The following is a 26,554-nucleotide window of genomic DNA, read 5'->3' as shown; positions in this document are numbered from 1 at the left end:
TCAACACATGTTATCCACCAAATACCAGTGTATTTGTCCTGCTGGCAAATAATTATGGACAAAGCCCGAATCAGTCAGCAGCAAGGATGTCAAACACAGACATGCTGTAGTACAACGAAATATGCTATTGCTCTTCAGACATTTATGAAACTGCCATATGTAACCTGGTATATATATGAGGATGAATATATGCTACATATATTCCATGCATATATACATGATCTGTAGAGTACCCTGAGATTGGATACAGTTTGTGACTCTGTAAATACTCTGTACAAATGACTACCATGCTGGAGAGATGGGATTCATCTTACTAGGTTATTACATGTGGACTGGCGTTTTATGGTCCCATGGGGGTTTTGATATTAACATGTGCAGGTTGTCAGAGATCTATATTACCAGTATTGTCATGGACACCATTGGTACAGAATAGCTGATCTCTGTACTGAACTAGAACTGGCTCAGGTATAAACCTTATCATATCCAACATCTCATGACATATCCAAGCATAAAGTCTGACGGGTCATTTCTACGTAGTTCATTTCTTTGAAAAATGGAAGTGTCCTACAGATCAAAACTGAGATATACATAAATAGAACTGAAAATTTTCCTTTTTTTTTTCAAATTAGCATTCATAAACTTTTTTTTTTCACAGTAAATTAATAAAATTATTTATTCATTTTTGCCAGTTTAAGATAAATAACATGAGGTTTCTCATTAAGTGTTCACATTTGTGGGTATTTTAATATATTTAGACATTTAATAAGGCTAATTGTTGGAGCAATTGTTCAGCTGTAAGGTTTTTCATGTATAAAATGGGATTTGTAGTATATATACTGTGGGTAACATAAAATATACTTTGAAACTAAAAAAATAAAAAGAAATGGGAAAAACGGCATACAGTGTATGTTTTTATTGTGAGTATGAATGTATGTGAGTTGCTAGAGCATAAATAAGGTCATGTGTTACAGCTGAGTGATCGAGTCTTCTTTACCTGGACAAATTACTTCACATACACCGCCGACAGCTCACCTGTACAGCTATCAGAGATCTGCAAGCAGTACTAAACTGAAGGTGGTCGTCAGTTGATGTCCAGGTTTAGCCAACAGACAGAGGTCAATATTGGATGTGTTGCTGTGTTGTTGGGTATAGTTGATAGTCAGTGACTAACAAGTCTATCGCGCACCTGCCCAGTTAAGAAGTCTGCCTTGATCATTGATTACTTACCATGCAAACAACTCCTACAATATGATTAACTTTTCAAAAGGTGAGTTTACTTTTACAAGAAGACTTTAATCCAGGCAAGACTACACCAGAGACATTGTGTTTTGGAAATTCCTGTCAAACATATTGTGTTTAGCCTTTTTAAAGCTTGAATAAAGTAGATGAACATACCATCATGATCAGATACCAGGGCATCAATGGCTGCTTATGTTTTTTTTTCTGTAGGCATGTCTACTTTTGGATTGAGTTTGTTCCAGGCCCTTTTCTAAAAGCCGATCAGGGAATTACAAAGTGCTAAGATCAAGTTACTATCAACACATGCAGTGTAGGTATGGCAGGTACATGTACCTGACCACAAACCTCTTTATAATCAGCATATAATGAAATATTCTTGGGTATAGCAATCAATCAAATAAATAAATGGCCACATTGAAGTATATGTGCTGTGTATCTAGCTATTTAAACATTATGATGTGGTACTCTTCCACTTTTTGACATCATATATTCTATCTGGAATGATTACGTATGTATTATAGTCGTATCCGTAGTGCTAATATAACTTTGTAGAATGGGTCTCAGAAAAAGGATGCTGCTGTGGCTAACACAAGATGAATAGAAAAGATCAGAAGTAATATTTTTGCTTTGATTGAAATGTAACTGTATGCCTAATATTAAGGGAAACTTTTAACACAGTTGATGCTTCCATAACCTCCCAAGACCTGCAATTTGCTCAGTGATGTAGTTTTTTGTAATACACATTTTTGTTTGTGGTTGTCAGCATCATTCTTACTTTATATGTTGACATTTTTGATACATACATGGTTATATTCATGCCTGTTACCATGGCAAATTTGTTCCATATTTATTATTTTATATGTTGACATTTTTGATACATGCATAGTTATATTCTTGCCTGTTACCATGGCAAATTTGTTCCATATTTATTATTTTATATGTTGACATTTTTGATACATGCATAGTTATTTTCTTGCCTGTTGCCATGGCAAATTTGTTCCATATTTATTATTTTATATGTTGACATTTTTGATACATGCATAGTTATTTTCTTGCCTGTTGCCATGGCAAATTTGTTCCAAATTTATTATTTTATGTGTTGACTTTTTTGATACATGCACAGTTATTTTCTTGCCCATTACCATGGCAAGTTTGTTCCATATTTATTATTTTATGTGTAGATTTTTTTGATACATGCATAGTTATTTTCTTGCCTGTTACCATGGCAAATTTGTTCCAAATTTATTATTTTGTGTTGACTTTTTTGATACATGCATAGTTATTTTCTTGCCTGTTACCATGGCATATATTGATAATGAAGAAAGAAAGTTGTTCCATCACAAACAAATTTTTCTAAAGACAATAATTGGAAGCAATGTGTCAAATGTCATTGGCCTTACACAGTTATGGCCTTTTCATAATGTCTTCATAATACATTTAATAATATACAGAAACCTCTTTTTTTGTGAGTACTCCGATCAATACAATGAAAACAAAACAAATAAAACCATTTTTTCATTCCGGCAGTTCCGGGCAGCAGAAATGGTGCTGTCAGTTTGTTTGACTCTGCAGCAGAACAAAGCAAACTTCCCTGAACTAATCACCTGATCTGTTGTAAGGACAGAATACTGGTATAAAGGCAAGTCTTCCACTCCCTCACTAAAAATGGTACCCATTAAGGCAGTGTTGAAGGATAGTTGTTACTTGAGCAATAGGGATTTCTCAGGTATACTCAGTAGTTCATAGAGGTATTTATAAAAGCTTTTTGTGAATATTATGATATGATGTACATGTACCTGTAGATAGGTTTGCAAGGCTTGACGAATCTGCTGAGGGTCGTTACCTGATTATGTGCTGTTACACATCATTTTTGTGGGGGGGGGGGGGGGGGGGGGTTCTGTAGAGTATGAAGATTTGTGAAAACAGGGATAGAAACGTTACCCATGGATAAAACAGAGATTTATTCATACAATATACATGCAGTATTTCAGTGGATTTTATAAACATGGAATCAGCAGACTGTAAAATTAAATTTCCATGTGAGTGGATTCTCCAGACTAACGTGATGGCTATGGGCCTGTGAAGACATGTATATCACATACCTAGAAATATCTCAAACTGTTTGCAACCAACTGCAATTAAATGTTACTGTATTAACGTCTAGATCCTGTGTACCAAAAACTCAGTTTTAGTTCTAATAATCTCTTTGCCAGCAGCCTGCGAATGGTCGTGGGTTTCACCCGGGCTCTGCCCGGTATCCTCCCACCATAATACTGACTGCCGTTGTATAAGTTAAATATTCTTAAGTACGGTGTGAAACACTAATCAAATATATAAATAAATAAATAATAATAATCTCCTTGGCATATGGGCCTACTCCATCTGTTGATGAGAAATGCATAAATTAAGTTTGTCTGGGATACCGTTGTTTGTTATACCATAGATCGGTGATTGAGTGCTGAGGAACTGGGAGAAACTTTGAGGCATCACCAGTTCTTTACATTCAAGTTTCGAATCAAACAGCTCATCTGAAGATAGATAACCGTTTGTTGCAAATGTATCGTTTTGCACTTTGATACATATATTGATATGAACATATAAGATCTGGCTTTAAGGCATTGTTGATGATTGTTGACTCTGAGCCTGGAATGATTATGTAAATTTAATTTAAACCCTTTAGCACATGGAATATTAATTTATTCCGATAGTTTGCATTTTTAATCAACAAGAGTTGTCCCCCCTGCCCTACACCAGTTGATGCTTATGATGGGTAAGCCTTTTGTCCATAAAAGTAGAGGCCATATATTAGTTATTATATTAGTACATGGAAAAAGAAATATCAGAACTGATATCTCTGTCAGTATGTGCTTCATTTTCTTATGCATCTGATAACATGGTACAAATATTACAAATATTTGAGCTGACAGGGTGTATAGAAACCATCATAAGGCTATTGGGTTATTCACACTACAAATAGACTTGGGTTTATATTGGCTCATATCATCTGATATACCATTATATTCACCTTACAGTGCTTGAGTGGATTGGTTATATGAATTATATGACAAAGTAATCTGATTATCTGCAGCAACAGTGGCCCATAGTTATGTGAACAGAAATGTATATGTGCACCAGCAGGCATTTGTATTGATTTTTCGATATACTGTAGGGTGTGTTCAAAGGGTTTGGCGACAGAAACAAATAAATAAATCTAAGACTGTTCCTGTTAAAAACACACACAAATTTCAGCTATTTTTATGTCATTGAAATCAGGAAGCAGTATGTCATTTAAAGGATGGCTGCAAAGAAAATATAATTATTGAAAAGAAATACACTGCATACCTAAAACAGTCTGGTAAAAAATTAAATAACTGCACTTAAAATTTCAAAACAACATTTTTATGAGCATCTAGAACAAAATGAAATGGATGTTGCATAATTTTATAACTTGGAATAAATGAAGGTAAATGTAATATTTAATACATAATAATTATTTATTGTGGTGGAAACCCCAATACTTAAAATCTCCATTTCCAGAAGTCGTCCAGAGTGACGAGAAAAAATCTGAAATGCCGACCTTGATGGACTACTAACGTTTTTAGGTAACTGCTTTACTGCCAAGCTGGTTGTTGTGTTCTATTATTAAACACCTGCTAAACGTAATTCCAGTAAAACTCGTGCTGTAATTTTTGTGCTTTTTTTCTTTGACTGCCAGCTGGATAAAGAAAAGCATCGGTGCAAAACCGATAATAGAGTTTAGGATGAAGATCAAGATTCCGGTATTGTGGGAAAACAAGGAAGTCAACTGTTTCACAATATACTGGCTAAACCACAAGATCAATAGATGGGAAGTCACTGAGGATTATTTGAATCAACAGTCCAGACACAAATGCTTCCAGCTCAAATAAACATATATTAGGCCTAAAAATTCATCCCCCCTCCCCCCCTCCTCCAAATACATTCTTAGAGGCAAATATATGTCATAAAATATTACATTTGGTGTCGAAAGTGACCTTTTTTCAGTAACTTACAAGATATTATCTTACCTTTCAAACAAATTTCAAAACATTTCTAAGTGTGCAAAATTTGTGTGACTTTGTCATGGATGAAGTTTTAGGTTAAAGACAGTATGTTAGTACTTGATAGCATAAATAACAAGTACAGCAGTATAACCTTAGTTAGAACTTACAGAAAAAGGAAACCTAAACAACCTCAGCCAATTTCTTCTGGAGGCATGGTAATATTATAAATCAGCTTTTAACCTGGAATTCTTAGGAGGCCATGGGATAGACCATGTTAGAATGATTGAAAGATTATGGATTAACGCCACGTCGGCAATTTTGCAGTCATATTGTGGCGACACCATGTTAGAGAAACCGGAAACATGGTGTCACTGTCATGTCAAGTCGTACCCAAGGTATGTGTGGCTAAAGGTGAAACAGGCTTTGGGTGAAGTCAGCATAGCCTTACATGACAGGTAAAGATATGTGTTTACTTTAGGCATTCCAGAGTTTCCCTTATTGCCACACCCATAAAATGGACCATCATTCATGGTACAAGTTAGAAATTCTTGAATAAAGCATTAAGCACCAATAAAATAATTGAAATCAATTTGATGAAATATTATTTTATTTTATGTAGAACACTACACCAAACAGTTACAGTCACAGGTTGATATAGCCAAGTACAATTTGAACTAGGTTTTGTCAGCACTTACCATTATAAAGTGAGGAAATGATTTAAGATCGATGCCACTTTTGTGTGCTTCAGTACAAATCGATGATGAAAGTTCATGACAGTTTTATGTGTAAATATAGGCAAATTTCAACGTAAAAAATAATGTAAGTTCATAAAAATCACCATGGAGCATTTACATTGAACAGCATTTTAAGAAGAAGGAAAGAAAGTGCTCAATGATCGCTTAAATTTTGAGTGAGTGAGTGTGAATGCTTGGGGTTTAACGTGGTGCTCACTTAAATTTTGAGTAGTCTTCCCCTTTATGTGATATTATATCTCCCTTGTATTTTTTTTATTTCTTAGGTTGAATATCTTCAGTGTATTTTTGATATTTTTAGGTTGAGTTGAAACCTTTGAATCTGGAACTAACTTCAGGCAGCTAACAGATTTCATTCAAAATTTAAAACTTAAGAGGTATAACTTTCTGAGTTTTGTAGTTTAAAAAATAGAGGGATTAATTCACTTGACTTTTTTATACTTTCTTAGTAATACCGATTTAAAGCATTTTAATTAATATTTTTATGCATGTGTAAACCTTAAGCTTGTGATTAAACAGAAAATTGAGTACAACATTTGATGTAAATAGCATAAAGAATATACATAATTAATGCCTTATAAAATCTGACATTCAGACAATTGCAATGCGTGAATATAAATCTTCCAAAAACAAATCCTAAATGATGTGCTAAATTTGCACAAATGAAAATGCTATCAATTTCGCCGGTTGACAAGTATCTTGATTGTCATTAGACTGATCCGTTGTACTTTCTTCTTTTCTTCACCTTTGTGGTTGGTGAAAACGTTCATCAAGCTGTGATTGATGTTGTGGTTTGTCACCTTGTGCCAGCCATTCATTATTGAGATGTGTTTATAATGGGTAAACTCAGGCCCTCATGGGATAAAATGTAATGAGAGACAAAAATATTTGTTCTGCAAAAAACTCCCTCAGGTGAGAAGAGAAATTTAGTCAGCGTGTAACAAGAGTGTTTATTTTGTGGGCCAGAGGGCTCGATCATACATGTGTGTGATAGTGATGCTTATATGGAATGTGTTCATGTACACACACTTGTGTGTATATTAATACGGGATGTGTTCTTGTACACATACATGTATGTATATTAATACGGGATGTGTTCATGTGCACATACATGTGTGTATATTTATATGGGATGTGTTTATGTGCACATACATATGTGTATATTTATATGGGATGTGTTCATGTACACATACATGTGTGTGTATTTATATGGGATGTGTTCATGTACACACACATGTGTGTATATTTATATGGGATGTGTTCATGTGCACATACATATGTGTATATTTATATGGGATGTGTTCATGTACACATACATGTGTGTGTATTTATATGGGATGTGTTCATGTACACACACATGTGTGTATATTAATACAGGATGTGTGTATGCTTATCTTTGTTTGTTTATTTAAAGTGGAATGCTCAGAGCTAAATGACCTATAACTTCTTCCATTTTTAGACCCAACATTTGACATATTTGATAGAACCATAATACCAGCTGATGACCTAAGTCTAAGATACTTCACTCAATTTTATTGTGGTGTGGAGGAGGGAGGGGGCTACTGGAATCTCCCTGTCTGTCTGTAGACACGATTGTGTTCAAACTGCTTCGCCACATTTGTTGAAATTTACCATACATCTTGCCTCTCATCTGAAATTCTGAATGCTTATGTTTAGTGATAATCCTGTAATTATCTTCATAATTACTTCCATTCAGAAGGAGTTTAATAACTGGGTTCAGAATAACATAACGAGATATATGGATAACAACTTGTGTTTATTTGGAAGCGATGTTTCGATATAGATACCAATACTATTTTCAAGCATAATGAACAACCATAGCAACTCTACTTATATAAGCACATAAAGTGATAAGTGTCAACACAACATAGAGGCCAAGGATTAAGGAATTACAGTGAGAAAAAAAAACAAAGGTAGGTGTGAGCTGAAGATCAGTGGTAGAAGTGAGCTGAAGATCAGTGGGTGGCTCGATCTGTCACATCTGAGATCAGTTACAGTAGGCGGTGGGGATTAGTAGGCCACGGTCGATCTGTGGATTTAATCTTTCAATGTGAATAGCTCTCATTAGCTTCCTTGTTGTGGTATTGGTGATGTTCGTCTCCACTGCCCAATACCATTATGGTGTAAGACAGGTGCTCTTGAACGTGACAAATACTGACGTGCGCAAAATGGTGGTGACAAATTACAAACTGTTTTGAGCCTTAAAATGGCTTTCACATTGATTCACCTCCTGCCCTATCGTGGAAAGTTGGTACATGTAGGTACCTGGAAAGGTATAGAACTTTTTTTTTGTACTCGTCTGAGTTTCCTCTATCCCTCAACTTGATGTCCCTCTTGATGATTCACCTTTGACCTTACTTGGAAAACTTTTAGGTACTGGGCAATATGAGGAGCTTTTCTCCATGCCTTTAAGCGAAGTAACATATTTTAATGAAACATTCTATAGCAGTTCTTGCCTTTCTTTTGAACATTATGTCACTCTAATTTTTATTTTGAGTTTTACAAGGATCTTACGTAAGGATCGTGTCTTGAGTTTTTTTTTTTTTGTCTGGTCTAACAAGGTAGAAACTAAAACTGAAAATCCCTCTTTTTATTTTGTTCAATCTTGATATTTTTTATGATTTTTCATGTTTTTCAAGTCTTTTCAGTCACATGTAAATGTGTCTTCAAGAAAAAAATATTGCTGAGACATTCCAAATTTCCCACAAATAAGATGATTTTTAATATTTTTTAATTTTTTTTGTATACATGCTAACAACAATAGAAAAAGATTTTTTCAGCCCTAAAAACAACTATTTGCTATAAAGTGTGGTCTTATTATTACAGTTGTTTCTTGTATGTCTCAAATTGAAATATGAAATTAACTTTCTTTTGACAAGTGTTACGGATGATCTCAGTACATGGTAAATATTTGGTGATCCCCGTAAGGATAACTGGAGGACGAGTGGATGGATGTGACCTTTCTGATCAATAATGGATACTGATAAGCCTTGTTATGCAGAAACATAGGAATAATCAGATTAAATCTGTCTCTAACCACAGGTAACACCTGGAGACTCGGGCAGAAAATCTGATGCACAGGCATGTTGTAGAAACAGATAGTTACCTGCATTATTATAGCATCCTCAAGTCTAAGTGAATCACAGGTGAATAGTGTCAGAATGCTCAGGGTTATTAAGGGAAGCTTTTGCAGGATATATTTAGAAGTTGTAATTTCATGTTATAAATGTGTTGAGAAGTCCTGGAACACATTATACACAGACATCTGACATGTAAACACTTCTGTCCTTTAGCCTCTGTATCCTTGGAGTGTCACACTATTAAAGGAAGATCCTGTCACACCTTTATTAAAAGCGGTAAGGATTGGGTTCAGGTGTAGAGGCTCAGCTGTTCAGTTTGCCTAGAAAACTCTTAGTTGTTCACAGACTGCTTATGCCAATATATATCTAGACTCTACTGGGATATTATGGTTCATTGCATAATCAAATTGAGCTGTAGTATACTGTACCTGTACATTCCTACTTTTCTGACACTGACCTGCCCAGTGGTTAGTTGTGAATGATCAGCATAGACCTATGTGTATTAGGCAATATCCCTGTGTATTGTAAGTACTGAGCTGCCGAGCCCTTCAGCAGGCTTCAGGCAACGGCCAATTCCAGGTTCCACGTATTGACGCGACGAGAGAGCGGGGCCGGCCAGTTGAGGTGTCACGCAGTCCTGCTTGTATCGCTGCAAGGTTCGGACGTTCCAAGGCTTTCGGTAGTAGAGAGCTGAATTATTGAAGGAACTAACAGCTAAGGGCCATCTCCGTACATGTCAGCAGAGCTATCTAATAGATGTAATGGTTTACCTACATTGGACTTTGCTCTAATTCACTTCTTGTCTCTCAGAACACGTTTTCAAAGCTAGTTCTCGAGAAAGAGTCATGGGCAAGATTGAATTTGCAGGTAGGTGATTGATTGGGACATTGTTGAACCTGAAAGAAAAGTTGTTGTTTTGTTGTCATGTATATATCATGTGTAGAAGTAAGATATAGATATATCCATAGATATGCATACCTAATAGTGTTTGGCTTCATGGATGTCATATATTATATAGTGTAAATCTTTAAACTTTTCAACCTCTAAAGCACTTTTTTCATTAGAATTTATGCATACAATTATTATGAAAATTATGCTAAATATCCCTTGTTTGTGTCATTAAATATGCAAGCTTTATAAAACTGTGCAAATAATTTCAGGGGCTCTTTAAAATGTCGAAGAATTACGGTACCTATTGAATGGGTAATACTGTGATTTCCTTCATTGATACAAACAGATAAGTGATACGGCATTTGTTGTTATGCTATTAGAAATGTTTGAACCGCCTTTTTAAAACTAGAACTCCCTCTGAATTAAGAACTTGTATAGAATGTGGGACGGTCTGCCCGGTTTCCTCCCAGCATAATGAGTTCTGCCGTTGTATAAGTGAAGTATTCTTGAGTATGGCATGAACACCTATCAAATAAAAAAATGAGTAAATAAAACATCAAATAAGACATTGTTGAGTGTCACCTGTAGATTTTCAGTTTCAAAGAAAGTGTCCAATATAAGCATGAGAAAGTAATGTTGAAAGAGCTGCACAGTTTTCTTTGCCTTTGGCGCCATCTGCTCTTATACTCAAGCATAATCAAATGCATGTACATTGTAATCCAGGCATTAAGAATAACAGCTAAGGTTGAGAGCAGGAGAATACATGGCGAAGATTTTGAGTCAGTTTGAGCATTGATTAATTTTTTGGTTTTTTGATATGCCAATGTTTATGATAGTAATCAGTACCTTAGTACCGTAAGTAGTTGCACTGGCACGAGGAACTGTGAGAGAAACTGTGAGTGTATATTTATCAGCTAAAGAAGATTATAGAAATGTTCAGCCTCCAGATGGATCCGTGTGCTTTGCATGACATTCTTACTTAAGGATCAAGACTTGAGTGTCTCTTTGTCTGGTCTGGGACTAATATGAAAGTATGGTGCAGGATCTTAGAGTATTCTGTTGTTTGTTTGGAAGGCTTTTGCTGTGTTCTGTCTGTAGGATACTTTCGGCATTTTTGGTTTCTTGTCGAGTGGAAGATCTTCAGGGGTGTTGTTATTTTTTGTCTTCTTGTGAGCCTTTATTATGTCTTTTCCTTTTGTGGGGGGAGGCGGGGGGGGGAGGCATTGGAAGATTATTTGATGTGTTTTTGTCTTCTTGCAAGCCTTTAGGGTGTTGAAGTAGTTTAGGTGTATTTTTCCAGCAAGAGATAAACCTTGAATGTATTTTTGCCTAATACAGAAACCTTGAATGTATTTTTGCCTAATACAGAAACCTTGAGTGTATTTTAACATCTGGAGAAATCTTGAATGTATCTTTGCCTGCTGGCAAATACATTGAGTATGTGTCCCTGGTGATGTAGGAACCTTGTGTGTATCTGTTGAGGATAATTTATTGTAATTTATTTGCAGGGGTAAAATTACATGTATTTTTGTTTGCTGGAGTAGGTTTTTTTATGTTTTCATCTGCTGGGAGAGCTTTGTTTACATTTAGGTTTACACATACTTGTGTTTTTCGTTTGTCTTTTTTGTTTTTGGAGGACCCCTGCTTGTGTTTTGGCTATTTATGAAAGTCCTTGTTGGCTTTTCAAAACATCTTTTTTATTTTATCATACAGACACTATGAAGCTTTGCAAAAAATTTGTAATATAATACAAATTAAAAATTTGTAATATTTTGGACATATTTTGGAGGATTGTAGTGCCAATGGTATCATTTTCTCATTAGCATTGTGTTGGTTTATATATATAGCACACGAGACTATCCAGGGCACAGTTAGATATTGACATGTCAGCTTAACCTTATTAGAGTAGACTTTGTTTGTATAAGAAAAGTAGACAGGCTAAATTGCATCAGGTTAACAAGGCGACTGCAAAATGTTTGTGTAAGGTTCAGAAGAAGAAGAGTAATCTACTTCATGCACACAGTATGCAATATCTGCATTAATGCTAATGTATGCGAGAAATGTCAACCACATTGTGCAGCCCTGCATGAAAAAGACACATTTGCATATGTGTTTAACTGTTTTCAAGATGATCAGTTTACAGGCACAATATGTGAATGACTCTTACAGAAATGGTGTATTCATATTCAAAATGAAACATCAAATCCCTGCAAAATAGAACTGTGATGTTTGACTCTATCAGTCCCGTTTGCCCCAATATGTAACTATTCATTTATTTATTTATTATTGGTTTCAACTCAGTATATATATTCAAGAATTTTTTGAAAGTGTATTTATTTATTTATTTAAGTGGTGTTGTAACTTCATATTCAAGAATTTTTGAGAGCTCCCCAAATAAAGGACCATGTATCAGAAAAGTGTAAAAAAAAACCTGCGGAGAGATCTGGATGCATGACTGCAATATCAGTGGTCAGAACAGATAAACTAAATACAGCAACCAATGCTTTAGCCAAACCAGCCAGCATAGGCTCCAAGGCTATAACAACACCAGCCAATGAGGGCTCCAATGCTTTAGCCCAACCAGCCAGCAAGGGCTCCAATGCTTTAGCCAAACCATCCAGCATAGGCTCCAAGGCTATAGCCACACCAGCCAACAAGGGCTCCAATGCTTTATCCAAACCAACTAGCAAGGGCTCCAATGCTTTAGCCAAACCAGCCAGCAAGGGCTCCAATGCTTTAGCCAAACCAGCCAACGAGGGCTCCAATGCTTTATCCAAACCAGCTAGCAAGGGCTGCAATGCTTTAGCCAAACCAGCCAGCAAGGGCTCCAATGCTTTAGCCAAACCAGCCAACGAGGGCTCCAATGCTTTATCCAAACCAGCCAGCAAGGGCTCCAATGCTTTATCCAAACCAGCCAACATGGGCTCCAATGCTTTAGCCAAACCAGCTAGCAAGGGTTCCAATGCTTTAGCCAAACCAGCCAACATGGGCTCCAATGTTTTAGCCAAACCAGCCAACATGGGCTCCAACCTTGACAGAAGATTATATACATGTACTTGTATCCACCAGAATTAATTGATTCTGTGCGGAGCCTTCATTGTTAGAGGCCTGGGTCCATATTTATCAAGCGACTTAAGACTTAAATCATAAATTGGAAGCACTTAAAAAGACCAAATCACATCAGGAAGGAAGTCAAATTGTGGCTGATACATTATTGTGCAGTAAAGAATGAGTGTGCAAATGTTAAATTTCCTGGAGCACATCATTTTAATTGTAGCTGTGCTTGAACTTTTGACTAAAGCCTTGACCGTTGATAAATATGGACCCAGTAATATAGTGTATCTTGATTTGAAGTAAGCCAGCTACCTTTCCTGTGTCAGTGGTGACCTGATCTCGGTGTGTGTTGTCCTTTAAAAATGCATATGTTAACAGTTGCAAAAAAATGTCATTGCAAAGGCATGAAGGAGCAATAGGCTTAACAGTTCTGCCAGCCAGGGCTCGCATTTGTCACGCTATAAATTGCAAGTGCTTAGAAATCCAAACCCAGAAAAGGAAAGAAGTATAACTGTGATTGGCACATTGTTCAGCAGTAAAGAATCAGTGTACAAATTTTAAACTTCTTGGAGCAATGCATTTTAATTGTAAATGTGTTTGAATTTTTGTATAAAGCATTAAGACTTTTGATAAGTATAGGCCCTGTTTGTGTTTAGTCCATTTCAGTCGGACATCACAAAATTAATCAGGCAGCTGTGGTTTGTATCTGGTTCAGAGTATGGTCATTATGTTCAGTTTGTGAATTCATTGCTGCAAATCCTACAAGTACAAATCAGATACTATTGTGAGAATGAAAAGCACCAAATGCATTGCAGATAATCAAGGAAGCCTGTCCAGTCAAGTGACGAAAAATACTGTCGCTCAAGTTCATTATGAAGTACGCTAAATGACCATAAATTTCATCGCAGACTAACCTGCCCATTTTTCCTCATTTTGAGAGTTGTATTGATTTAAGAAAGGTGTTTTGAGGTTTGCAAGGAACATTGGATGATATTCTACTGTAAAATTGGAAGTTTCAGCATCAGAAATAATCTATTGTGACATTCCTTCATTCCTCTAAAAATGAACTTTTGTGGACGAAATTTCAGATCATTCAGGGTAGTATGTAATCTGTGATGCATGCTCGAGACTTGCTGTGTGTTGGTAGGATACTTGTCAGGCATGTGATGAGGCCTGCATGGTTGTATCCCATGTTTTTATTGGGTTCCAGATCCTTTTACAATAAACATAATGAAGTGTTTTAAATAGATGAGTTCTTGCATCTTGAGCAAAACATCCATAAAATTAATTTAGTGAATTCAGCATTGCTCAATTTATTTTTGTTCACAAATTTCAGTTAATGAATTAGGCTTTTTGTGCTGCCAAAAAATGAAGTTTATATTGGAATTTTGAAATGGACTGTAGCAAATATTGATGGCTGTTTTTTGTAATAACATTAAATGAATATTTTGTGTTAGATTTGTCTGTTCTGGTTATAAACCTGTCACTTTTATGGGAAGTCATGTGAGAAGGTTTTGGCATGGACTACTACAGTAGCTTAAAAATATACAGATTATACACAAAAACACACGAAATAAGTAATATTAGGCCACACCAATTTTATTTTTTGTTTTACGGGTGAGCTGGCTCTCAAAACTCCAAAAATGAAATAAAAATTGAAAATTATCCACCTTTTTTTTTCTGATCAAAATGTGTTTTATGATTTAATTTTCTATTTTTCAAGGCTTTTTGATCATGTAAATATGTCTTTAACAACTATGTAAGAACAACTGCTAGGACAGTCTACATTTCCACAAATTTGATCATTTTTCAGTTTTATTTTTATATTTGTACCCTCCTCTGACATTGGAAAAAGATTTATCTTACCCATAAACAAAAATGTAAATTGTTGTGGCCTAAACATGAAGTGGAGTTGCATTTGGCCAATGGGAGTAAGTGAAACTGTAAATTCATGTCTGGTTTCATTTTTTTGTTATATGTCATTGCATTATTGAATGATATCCACTCATTCTTGTGCAATTCTTGCCCATGAATATGTATGAACTATTTTTTTTTCTGTAAGCTCGAGTTGTTTGGCACATGTGAAAATCATCAGTACAGAGATGAGGTTGATCTAAATGTGTGGGTATGAATATAGAACTATATATGACTCATCACACACATATGAACATATTTGTATGCACAGCTAAGGAATATACTGGGTGTAGAGCAGCTGTATAGGTGTTTTTCTGCTTGTTTTAATTACACAATTACAGTCAGAAAAACTTCATGCCAATGTATGTCAGAATACCTACTGTAAATGTTCAACCTTTTTCACTATCAAAGGAATTTCTTCAGTGGAATTTATGCATGCAAGTACATGTGTATTATAAAAATGATCCTAAAAATGACTTGTTTTTGTTAGTAAAGATGCAGGCTTCATAAAACTCCATAGCTCTGTCCGAATGTTTCAAAATATTGTCATAGAAGCAGATCTGTCAGCAACCTGCGGATGGTCGTGGGTTTACCCTGGGCTCTGCCCGGTTCCTCTCATCATAATGTTGGCTGAAGTATTCTTGAGTATGGCGTAAAACACAAATCAAATAAATAAATAAATCATATAAGCAATTGAAAAAGTCAGAGAATTAGGGTAATAGATGCCCAAGGTGACTTACACAAGAGACTTGTTTTTAACCCTGAATATAAGCATGCTAGTTATTATGTCTACAATCCAGTTTTAGCAGTTAAAACGGCATTAAATTTTTAAACAATATACATCGTAAAAATAAATAAATGAATACCTTATAATAATTTACACCAATAATGCATATTGTAGAAAAAGCATTAGTTTCTTTATCCATTTTGATGTCATTCTTGGAGTATTTAAGATATTCGCTGGAGATAGGTGATAGCACCAGCATCGAAACTGTGATAATGTGAAATGTAAGGAGTTTTTATGGCCTAAGGAGTTATTTGCCTTGCTGTAATATCCGTGCAGTAGTGAAAGGCATGTTGTTGGTCTTTGTTTTACTTAGCAATGGTACAATGACCACTGACTCTAGGCACATCTGTTGGCACTACCAGCCTCGACTTGCGCATGTGCTATACATGCTATCATGCATGTCCGAGATAATACACGTTATCATCTGATAGTTGGCAGATGGAGGCAAATCATTAGTTTATTCATTCTATTTATTAATTCATTGATACAAGTGTCTGATAAATAAAAGGATTTAATCAGGAACTTTTGGGCATATTTTGAAAGGTAAGATTTTTATTTACATTTTATTTTTTTTTACAAAGTATTATTCAGGTGTCTGCAAGTTACCTACCAGTTAGTTACCTACCATTTCAAACAGTCACACTTCATAACAAACATAGGATTAATTAGTGTTAGACAAATATCACTGCATTTCTCATTTCGAAATTTAACATACCTGTGTTTTCTGACGATATTCTGAGTCATCATAGCTAATTCTCAGATTTTCATGACTAATTGATTGCTATGTGAAGTATGCAATGTTATACTTTGTTATAGAATTCAGTGCACAGTTAACATGTGTGTGTATCTAAAAGCATGTTTTTACCGTCCATTTATTACCTGTGTTAATGGGATGCTGTTCTAGCTTTATACTAACATGGATCGATATTTGTTTACCTGGTATATGTTTGTTTACCTGAGCTGGTCAGAATACCTATATTAGAGGCAGGTCTACCTGGTTACCTGTCACACAGCTGAGATAATATGCCTCCCACCCCCCCACCATGTGAGGGGCCATCCCACTGTCACAGCTTGTTATCAGGTAAGAATATGGCCACTTCATGCAAGCCCAATTATAATAGTAATGGTACATGTTCCATGTTGATCAGATTTGTTGTGTGCCCATTTGTCAGTCAGAATGTACTGTATGCATGTTTTTGGACAGAGACATGCTTTACACGTAGTATCCACTTTCGTGTGGTGAGACCTAGGTGACTTAATGTAATATAAACACATTCAGTAATGTGTTCTGTGACCAGTTCGTCTGTGCGCGCTGTTGATGCCAGTTAGAGAGCCTCTACTTTGAAGTTGGTTGGATTACCATATTCTACCTGTATCATCTCAAACTCTCTTTTTTTCATTTGAGGAATCAAAGCGGGGAATATATTTCTTGCATTGTTCCGTTGTCATTTTTTAACACCTCATACTGAACCATCATTAACCAAGGATGGAAAGTAAGTCAAATAGCACGTTCTATAGGCACACAGGTGTTGGTGATCAAGGGCATGCTGGGAGTTATGATAGGGATTTCACACCAGTACAAGGTTGGTGATGCACAGATTTCATTGATTGATTGATTGATTGATAAAATTTATGACACTGTATATGTACCTTTAGCTTTTATAACAGGTTTTACACTGCATGTTTTTTACCCACCAATTCTTACAGGTTTCAAGTTAGTGTGATCACTTTTGCTGTTGATTTTGTCCACTTGCATTGTTAATTTTAAGACTTATTCATTACCTTGTGAAAAAGTCCATACCAGTACCTCAAGGTCTGTCTAGCATGACTAACAAGCAGTTAGGTCATTAAATGAGGCGTTACAGCTCTATGTATGTTTGACAGGTTACTTTCTTCTGGGTATTCTGCAAAATTCTTATGACTTTCATAAAAATATAATGGATTTTGATAGAGAATCTGATACACATGGCCTTATGATCTTGTTGACATGTTTAGCATGCGAATAAGCCTATGAATTGGGGTTGATAATGGGACATATATCTCAGCCAGTACTGGGGTACAACCTTCTGTTGCCATCTTGAAGATTACTGCAGTAGCAAAGAGCTTTAATCAGAGAACTGTAAACATCATATAAACAGATGTTGTCCTTGTACATGTGAGCTCATGTGCTGTGTAATACATTCCACTCTTGTCCAGTACACAGGCTCTTACACTCACGCACATCACTTCTTTACCAGTACTTGGGTGCAGTGATAGGAAACATTTTTGTTGTTGTTGCTTGATATTTGATCAGTTGTTGCTAAGGCATTTTTTGTGTTTCTTTCCCTTTTAAGATTTTATTTCTAGTTTAAAAGAATCCTGGGTAACAGAATGCTTTGAAGAAAAAATTTTTACCTGAGTTAGTGTATATCATGTTCTTACTTGAATTATTCAGTCAAAATGTAAAGTAGTGTGGAAATCTGAGATGCGTTTCATTTTTCCCAGTTTAGCTTTCAAAATGTTAATGTGGACGCTAGTTAGTGGGAAAACATGGCCAACTGATTTTAGATCTAATTAATGTGAAACTGTGGGTTGCAAAAATAGGTACACCTACATGTAGAAGATTCCAGTGTTAATAAATTAATTCATGTGAGGATGTTTGAAAGTGGAAAAAGTTCGATTTTTCCAGAAAATAATGTGTACTTAAGCTGTATGTTAGGTTCAAAAATATGACTTAATAGCTTATACCACATAAGGTGAACATGGATTCTGGCAATTTCTTTAGCTTTGCTTGAAGCCTAGCTGGCCTCCGTCAGAAGTATTTGAGCGTTGATATTAAATTCAATATAGCCTGTTTGTGTAAAACTAATGTTGCTTTATGCTACAAATATATAGACTGATTTAAGTCGTAAATATGGTATATGTCTATATATGTATCATTGCATTAAATTGACCACTGTGTAAAAAATGACAAAATCATTTAACTAAAAAAAGGTGTGAAATCGACATTTCAGGTACACTGCATGTACAAAATGTGTACAGAATGTGAAAAAGTACCTTACCTATGACCCTTGTGCATAACTACAGGCCATAAAACTGGAAGTGTAAAAGTCTATAAACCCAGAACATGAAACACATGCCGTGTAAATGCCAAATAATCATGGTTTACAAGAGCACATAATAAAACTGTGAAGTCAACATAGCTCCCTTCACTGCTCCATTCCACTGTTTATACGAACAACTTCTTGCACATAGAATTCCAGTTTCACAGCAGTAATGTAATATTTGTGGTTTAACACATTACATATCTGGTGCAAGTCTAGTTCATTTAATGCCTTAGGGTCTGGCAGCAACCTGAAGATGGTCCTGGATTTTTCCCCAGGCTCTACCCATTTTTCTCCCACCATAATGCTGACTGCGGTCATATAAATGAAATATTTTGAGGACAGCATAAAACATCAATCAAATAAATATATAAATTTAGTGATTCAGTGTGATATTGTTTTACAAAATGTGTTTGGAACATGTTAGTACAAAGTTCGTGAAAACTTAACCAGAGGTTTGTCAAAGCCAGTTAAGTGCCCCTGTCATAACTGTCTTCTAGTCTCAAATTCCCCACCATTGTAAATGCCGCTGTTACGACAGGTGGCTTTCTGTATAGCTCTTTACATTGTATGTCTCAGATGCTCAGATGCCCAGATGGCAACCTCTACAGTTAATACGCAATATATAAGATGAATGTCAATTCCATTTGAGATGATACAAACTGATATATGACATACATGCTTATTTTTCATACGTAGAAAGGTTGGCTATGGGGGCGTGGGTTAACATCCCCCAACCCCCACCCACCAACTTCCTCGCTTGGCGTTCAGCATTCAGGGGATAATGCAACGACTGATTGACCCGTATCAGTATAATGGCTTGGGCGGGGCGGCTTACTTGCGTTCAGTAAGTCGTCTCAGTGAAGCATCACTAGATAAAAGAGCAGTGGAAATCCTTTCTGCAACAAGGAGGCACATTACATGCACTCTAAGGACTCCTTCCTCGCCATATGACTGAAAAATTGTTAAGTACAACATTACACCTCAAGCACTCACTCACTCACTCACCTCCCCCATCCCACACACTCTCACTAACAGTCCCCAAGCGTGATGTTCTCCCCAGGTATGGGTCAACTCTATTAAAAAAAAATGATAACATCAAGCACAAAACTGCATACATTTAATGTAGTGATATCTGTTTACACCACAGGTGGTTGAAACATAGGTGTTATAAATTTGTATCATACCTAGAATTATTAATTGTCTAAATCAGGTAACCAGCTTGGCCAAATGTTCACTAGTGAACTGACTTGACGATAGCGCAGGTAAAAGCCGTTCAGTGTAACCGTGAGTGTGAGCTGAAGATTGCAATAATCAGTTGACAGCAGACAAGGAACTCATGGTAGCCATTTTTGTGAGTCTCAGCTGGCTCTTCTGTCAGGTTGTCTGTCGTGGTAACTACAGCTACAGACTATGATCCGACTCACCTGAGGCTTAATCAGTTACTTGTCATTATGAATGGTGGACATAGGCCATAAGAGACACCCTCTTTAACCCTCCACCTGCAGGACATAAACTGAGACATTAATTGCAGACTTTGATATGGTATCAAATAATAGTCCGCAGGGCATCATTTTGTAGTTAAGAAGCAAGCTGTGGCTGTCACTAGGCCACATAAGACTTTGGTTCAATACCATTCTCTGACAGGGAATATTTAGGATCCCCTTACTTCCCTTGTTCTCAAGGCCTTGGTGGCAACAAACTGTCGACAGTGTTATTTTTCTTTGTTTAGTCTTACATGAAGTTCCTTGGAAACCTCTTGCCTTCAACCAATTATATGTCACATGTCACACATGGAAGAGTTTGTCAGTGCTGTGTCTTTGGTTTCCTCACCCATAAAGGTGGCTGACTCATCTAAATCAAAATGAAGTAAATCATCTGAAGCTGTCTATCTCTCAGTTAGAAACTTTTAGGCTCATAAATCAGGAAAGAACCATTGCAAAAGACAAAGAGATTAGTTTGACACTCGGGACTATTTACTAAAATCATTGCATTATTTTCAACATTATAGCTAGTACATCTTTAGTTATTTCTTGATATATTTTGTGGTGTGTGCCAATGTGGTAAAAGTTGTTTTGAATATTGGTCAATTGACATTCAGTTATTGACCTGGATTGCCCAGTGAGGTTCACACTTGGTATTCTATTTATGTGTCACCTATATTTATATGTATATGTCACCTATATTTATATGTGTATACAAATAGGTAATAATGAAATGAGAATAATGTAAATCTAAAGACTGTTAACAATTAATGTCACATCATTGAAACCCACAGTAGGATGTTTGTACAAACATTTAGCAACATTGGTTTTCCTTGTTTTTTCAGTCCCCGTGGAAGCCATTGCTTTCCTTGCTGCCGTTGCTGCCTTCGCCGTTCTCCTCATTGTGGTGTTCTTGTTCCTGAACAAAGCGCTCTGCTTCATGAACTGTGACGGCATCGGCTTCTTGAGCCAGTGAAGCAGTCCGACAGAAAGAAAAAGCTAGGTGAGTACAAAGTTTCCTTACCTCCCTCTGACATTCTATGATTGGGTTGTTGATTCTTGGTGCACTTACATTGTTTGTGCATGCAATGGGAGTTCATAGCTTCTCCAGCAGTTCAAGGCAGTGTCCAGGCCATGTTAAGGTTATGGTAAAGGTGACATAAAAATTGTCCAATTACTTTTAGTCATATCATATAGACCTGACCAGCGTTGTTTATTCATATTGGCAGTTGCCATGGTAACCAAGGCTATTTTGAATTTGCCTGGATTTTGTATCCTAAAAACATGCAAGAAGGCCTTTCAGAAGAATATTTGTTAGAAAGGGAACTGTTAGGAATATCTTGTTGGATGTGGAGACAAAAAGTTTTCTCCTGTTTTAAGTTGAAGTGAGTACTTTGGGAAATATTTAGAATAGCTGTCGTAAAATTTGCATAATTATTTACTTATTACTTACTTACTACACTACACAAAAGCGCAAAGCGAAATTTGTTTGAATTCTGCTGCGCAAAATTGATAGAAAATAGACACATATTTCCACCTGTTGTATGACAGTTGGGAGATGCAATCACAACAGAATAAACATTTACTTACAACTGGATGAGACAAATGTTTGTTTGATTTAATGACCCAGTTCTCAAACTTGGGCTTGAATCTGTCGTGGCAACAGCAAGAATTGCCCAAAGCTATATACACAAGCGACACCTGGTGACCAGATCAGGCGCCACCTGCCTTGAGCTGCTGAAGTTTCACCGCTGCTTTCCATTTTAGAGAGAGGAATAGAACTGAGAGGGCTGAGGGGTATGGGTTTGGATGTGCCTTTTTTTATTTGATGTTAGTGAAAGCCACTTATAGCCTTCAAACCACCACCTGCCCCCCTCCCTCAGACCAACCTCAACCTCAGCCTCATTTCACCAGTCTGAACTGCAGTAATCTTATTTTCATAGAAATTCACTGGTGTTACACCGTGTCTTTAACGTACATGTACAATGCCCTCCTGGAAATGTCCATGTTATGCTTATGAAGTGAAATATACTGTAGCCGTGGCTAAATGAACTACTTGTACCATTAAGTCAAGAATCATCCGAGCTTTGGATCCATTGAAATTGGACATTACCCAAGCTATGTCAACTGTAGAAAGTAATAAAGAGTTTGTACTAGACATTTATTTTGTTACTTTGACTGCGAGTCACTGTAAGTCACTCCCAGGCTGGCACATGTCCCAGTAAGTTATCAGGGATTTGGGAGTGATACATAAAATCCTGTAGGTGTTGGCAATGTACACAGAGATTTGGATGGAACATTCCAGGAACAAGCTCCTAGGATTGTCCACAAGCCAGCAAACATTTCATTATCTTCTGCCTAATTTGCAACGGAATCCAAAATATCAAAATGATAGGAGGAAAAGGATGGGATGTTTTTTTTTGTGTTTTTTCAGATATGCTTGTGTGGTCCATTGTTTGTAGTTGTAGAGGGGATATTTTGTTCTGTCTGATTTGGTTTTCCTCTGGGTGTTGGGTGGCCGATTTGATACAGTTTAAATGGCAGAAAAACTGAGCAGCATTGACAGTGTGAAGACCTGTGCAAGGGAGGCGATCCATCACATTGACAGAGACCATTTTAGGTCTCCCAGAAACAATTCCTTAGGATTTAGGAGAATTACCTGTGTAAAGTCGGCTCCTGAAAGGCCGACACTGAACAAGACCCAGGTGATGAATGACAGAGGCTACTCTGTGTTGCTGTGTGATGAGATATACTCAAACTGACAGTGAAATATAGCCTTAATTTGCTCTACAATGTTCAGTCCTGTGCAGGAATGTGTGAAAAGGATGAGTTTGAAATTTGCCAAGTTCGAGAAAGAAAGTCTGCCACATTAAATAACGAGATAGATTAAATTATAATGTGGTTGGGTCACTCCCTGTGGAAGAATTGGGCACCTTTTACAGGCTGTGCGTGAACTACCGAGCAAATAACCGCCGAATTGCGTGTATAAAAAATCAATTTAGAGATGAATGACGGCATGAAATGTCAGCTGGCTGAATACTGCTGACGACCCGTGGCATCAAATATTTATGAACCTACCAGGCTCAATAAAGACATTTAGAGATATGTCACTCATTGTGGAAAGCTAATGGTTCTGGAGCTAGGGAGATGCTGATCCAGTCTTTAAAGGTGCTATGTTCCTCTAGAGATAAGAAGACACAGAACACTTTACATTCTGTTACCCTTAATTCCTCAGCCTTTGCAGGGGGCCTCCGTGGCCCTGTTGGTTAGCGCACTAGCGCAGCGTAATGACTCAGGAGCCTCTCACCAATGCGGTCCCTGTGAATTTAAGTCCAGCTCATGCTGGCTTCCTCTCCGGCCGGTTGTGGGAAGGGCTGCCAGCAAAATGCGGATTGGTCGTGGGTTTTCCCTGGCGCTGCCTGGTTTCCTCCCACCATAATGCTGGCCGCCATCGTATAAGTGAAATAAGCGTAAAACACCGATCAAATAAATAAATAAATCAATCAACCTTTGCGCATATGAAAGAGCAGAGTGATCTATGTACTCTTTAAATTGGATTTTGGACGCAATGTCCCACAAAAAGTATAATTTTATCAGTCTACATAGAATAATGGCTTCAGAATATGCTTGTATATAAACACCTTGCAAACTTGTTGAAGAGTTACAGTATCTACAAGGATTGTTGACCTTTATTTGGTGATCTTGGCATTTTTCAGGTATCAGTGTACTTTGTGTGTACACAGCATTTGCTCATAATAAAGGGTGTCTGTTGAGTAATAAGTGACTAGCCTGAACAATACATGATAGTTGAGTTAGTGATGATGTAACTAAAGCTGTGTTGATAACAGACGTATCTGTGAATATTAGCCATACATCAAGACGTCCATTGATAATATACAGAAACTTGATATCCAGATAGTTGACTGTTTTGGGCACCTGAAACTTGATTGCTGTGAATCAGAAACTTAAGGGATGAGATCAGATATTTGAGTGATGCGGCTATAGATAATCAAATTTGTTTGTTACTGATAAATCATAGAATTGTTTGTTACTGATAACAATGGAGTTTGTCTCTTGCTGTTGACTTTGTGACATATAAGCTATTTTTTTCTGATGTGACCATTGTTTCTGATAACCAGTGGCTTTGCCTGATGTGTTTTATTACCAACCACAGAGGTCTTACACAAGTAGTAAGGTGAAAGTCAAAAGAATGTATGTCTAGCAAAGAATGGTATAACATAACAGCATGCCCTGAAAGGCCAGCAAGTGCTGCTTCACTCATCCTAGAATGTATATAGAAATGACCACGTTTACTCTGCAGCATTTATTTATTATTTTAGTATTTTCTTGCAATCTAGCAAAATGAATGCTAAGGCTTCCAGACAGAGTGGTCTCCGCATTCTTAGTTACACATTATCCAGAATATCATGAACACAACTGTATTTGCATGAGCACTGTAACATGCACTTTTGTTGAATGCCTACTTCAATATCTGTACAGTTTTTGGTCATCAAAAATATGTCTTTTGAAATATGTTTATCTGTCCATGTGCTGCCGAGAAATTTCATTGGTTTTCACTGCTGGAGGATTTTTGTTCTGTCTGATCATCCTTTGCATGGGATTCATTTTGTTTTGTTGGGAAGTTGAAGAGGTTTTTGGTTGAGGATGAGGTTCTTGACTATAATCACTATGAATTAAGACTTAGCCTTCATGTTAGCTGTCATGTGTAAGTGCTCTTAGTATTTTGATAAAGGAGATTGGGTTAGTTTCATTTTAAAAACATGACAGGTGACAAAATATGTAGTCAAAAATCTCATAAAACATACATGTACTCTAATAATCAGTCATTTTTATTTGGTGCCCTTACTAGCCATTTTCTTGTTAAAATGTAGTACGGGTAAGTATTTTCCAATAATTTCCGTTGTCTTTAAGGTAATGAAGACATTGATAACTGTGTGAGGTTGGCCTTTTGCGTGGGACTAATGTCCCAATGTTCTTTGTGGTGGCAGAATTCAAGTGACATGTCATAAAAAGTGATAGGATAGAAACATATTCATGTTAAAATTTTCCCAGTAATTTCAGACTCACCTTGTGATAAGTCTGCAAAGTTCAACATTGTTGACAGTACTTTGTTGAATTTTTACAGTTCAGTAACCCTGAAACCAAGAGGAATTTTAGTACCAAATACCTTTGGGGATCTTTTTTTATTCTTTTCTTGGAATAAATGAGACATTTTAGGTAAAACAAAAAGTAAATTAAGTGCAATCTTGCTGAGAGAAAGTTATGTACAATCCGAACTTCCATTAAGCATGAATATTAATGTAATTATTGTGTTGTTTTTTTTAAGTATTTTTGTTATGTTTTGCATGTCTGTGTATCAATATATCTTCTTGATGTAGTAGTGTTTTGTGTATTTCTTTTCACCCACTCAGAAAACTCAAAGACTGACACTAGTAGTTCAGATTCTGATACACATCCTTGAGGGGATTTAAACAGCCATCCAGATTGCCATGCCTCCAAAGGAAGTGGAATTACAGCAGCTTGCCAACTGTCAGATGTCTGCCAAAACACTCCTCTGAATCAACCATTATTGTTTCCACTCCGGAATCCGTCTTCTCCACACAATTGAATCCCCATTTCCTTTGGCTCTGCTAAGGAGACATCCTATTTATCTGACTGACTTTCTGCTTGGATTGCTATCTGTTGGGGACCACACAGTACCACAGCTTCACATTTATGGAACAGAAATCTTAAATGAGCTGGATGTTACACAGAAATAAAGTGCAAACCTAATGTTAAGATAAAACTTCAGAAGAAGAGGATATATTTGTCTAGTGAGTGGTTTAGGCCTTTGGGACACAATAAAAGCTCATCTGCATGTGGACAATATCTACTTCTGTAAACTTCAACCCTGGTTTCAATGTTAGCTGTATGTCAAAGTGTGATACACATCATGATGAAATGGGAGCTTGGAAGATATGAATGTCCAGTATCCATGGTGATGTGGAGCTGCAACAGAAATCTCTATTCTCATACATGTAGTTATGAACTTTGGATTGACATTGATCCCAAGGAAATTTTATTTCAGCAAAAATGTCGAGGGCAAAGTTTGCCTGAGGCACAAAGACTAACCTTTATAAGGGACAAAATATTGTCCAGGTGATTAAACTCCTGGTGTGTCTTGTATGGAAGGACTCTTGAAAATGTTAAATGTGTTATTTATGTTT

The 26,554-nt window shown here is 36.6% G+C and overlaps 1 long non-coding RNA gene across 1 annotated transcript; it reads left to right on the top strand.

Moving 5' to 3' along the window:
• The first annotated feature begins 1,195 nt into the window (after nt 1-1,195).
• Nucleotides 1,196-26,554, top strand: LOC135468501 (uncharacterized). Its single transcript, XR_010444230.1, has 3 exons — nt 1,196-1,267; nt 21,173-21,330; nt 25,760-26,554. It is a non-coding gene; the product is annotated as an uncharacterized LOC135468501 (long non-coding RNA).

Source organism: Liolophura sinensis, chromosome 6 (assembly GCF_032854445.1).
Source record: "Liolophura sinensis isolate JHLJ2023 chromosome 6, CUHK_Ljap_v2, whole genome shotgun sequence".
In the NCBI taxonomy this organism is placed as follows: domain Eukaryota; kingdom Metazoa; phylum Mollusca; class Polyplacophora; order Chitonida; family Chitonidae; genus Liolophura; species Liolophura sinensis.
The sequence above is the reverse complement of the archived record's forward strand: the minus strand, read 5'-3'. Positions and strand labels throughout refer to the sequence as shown.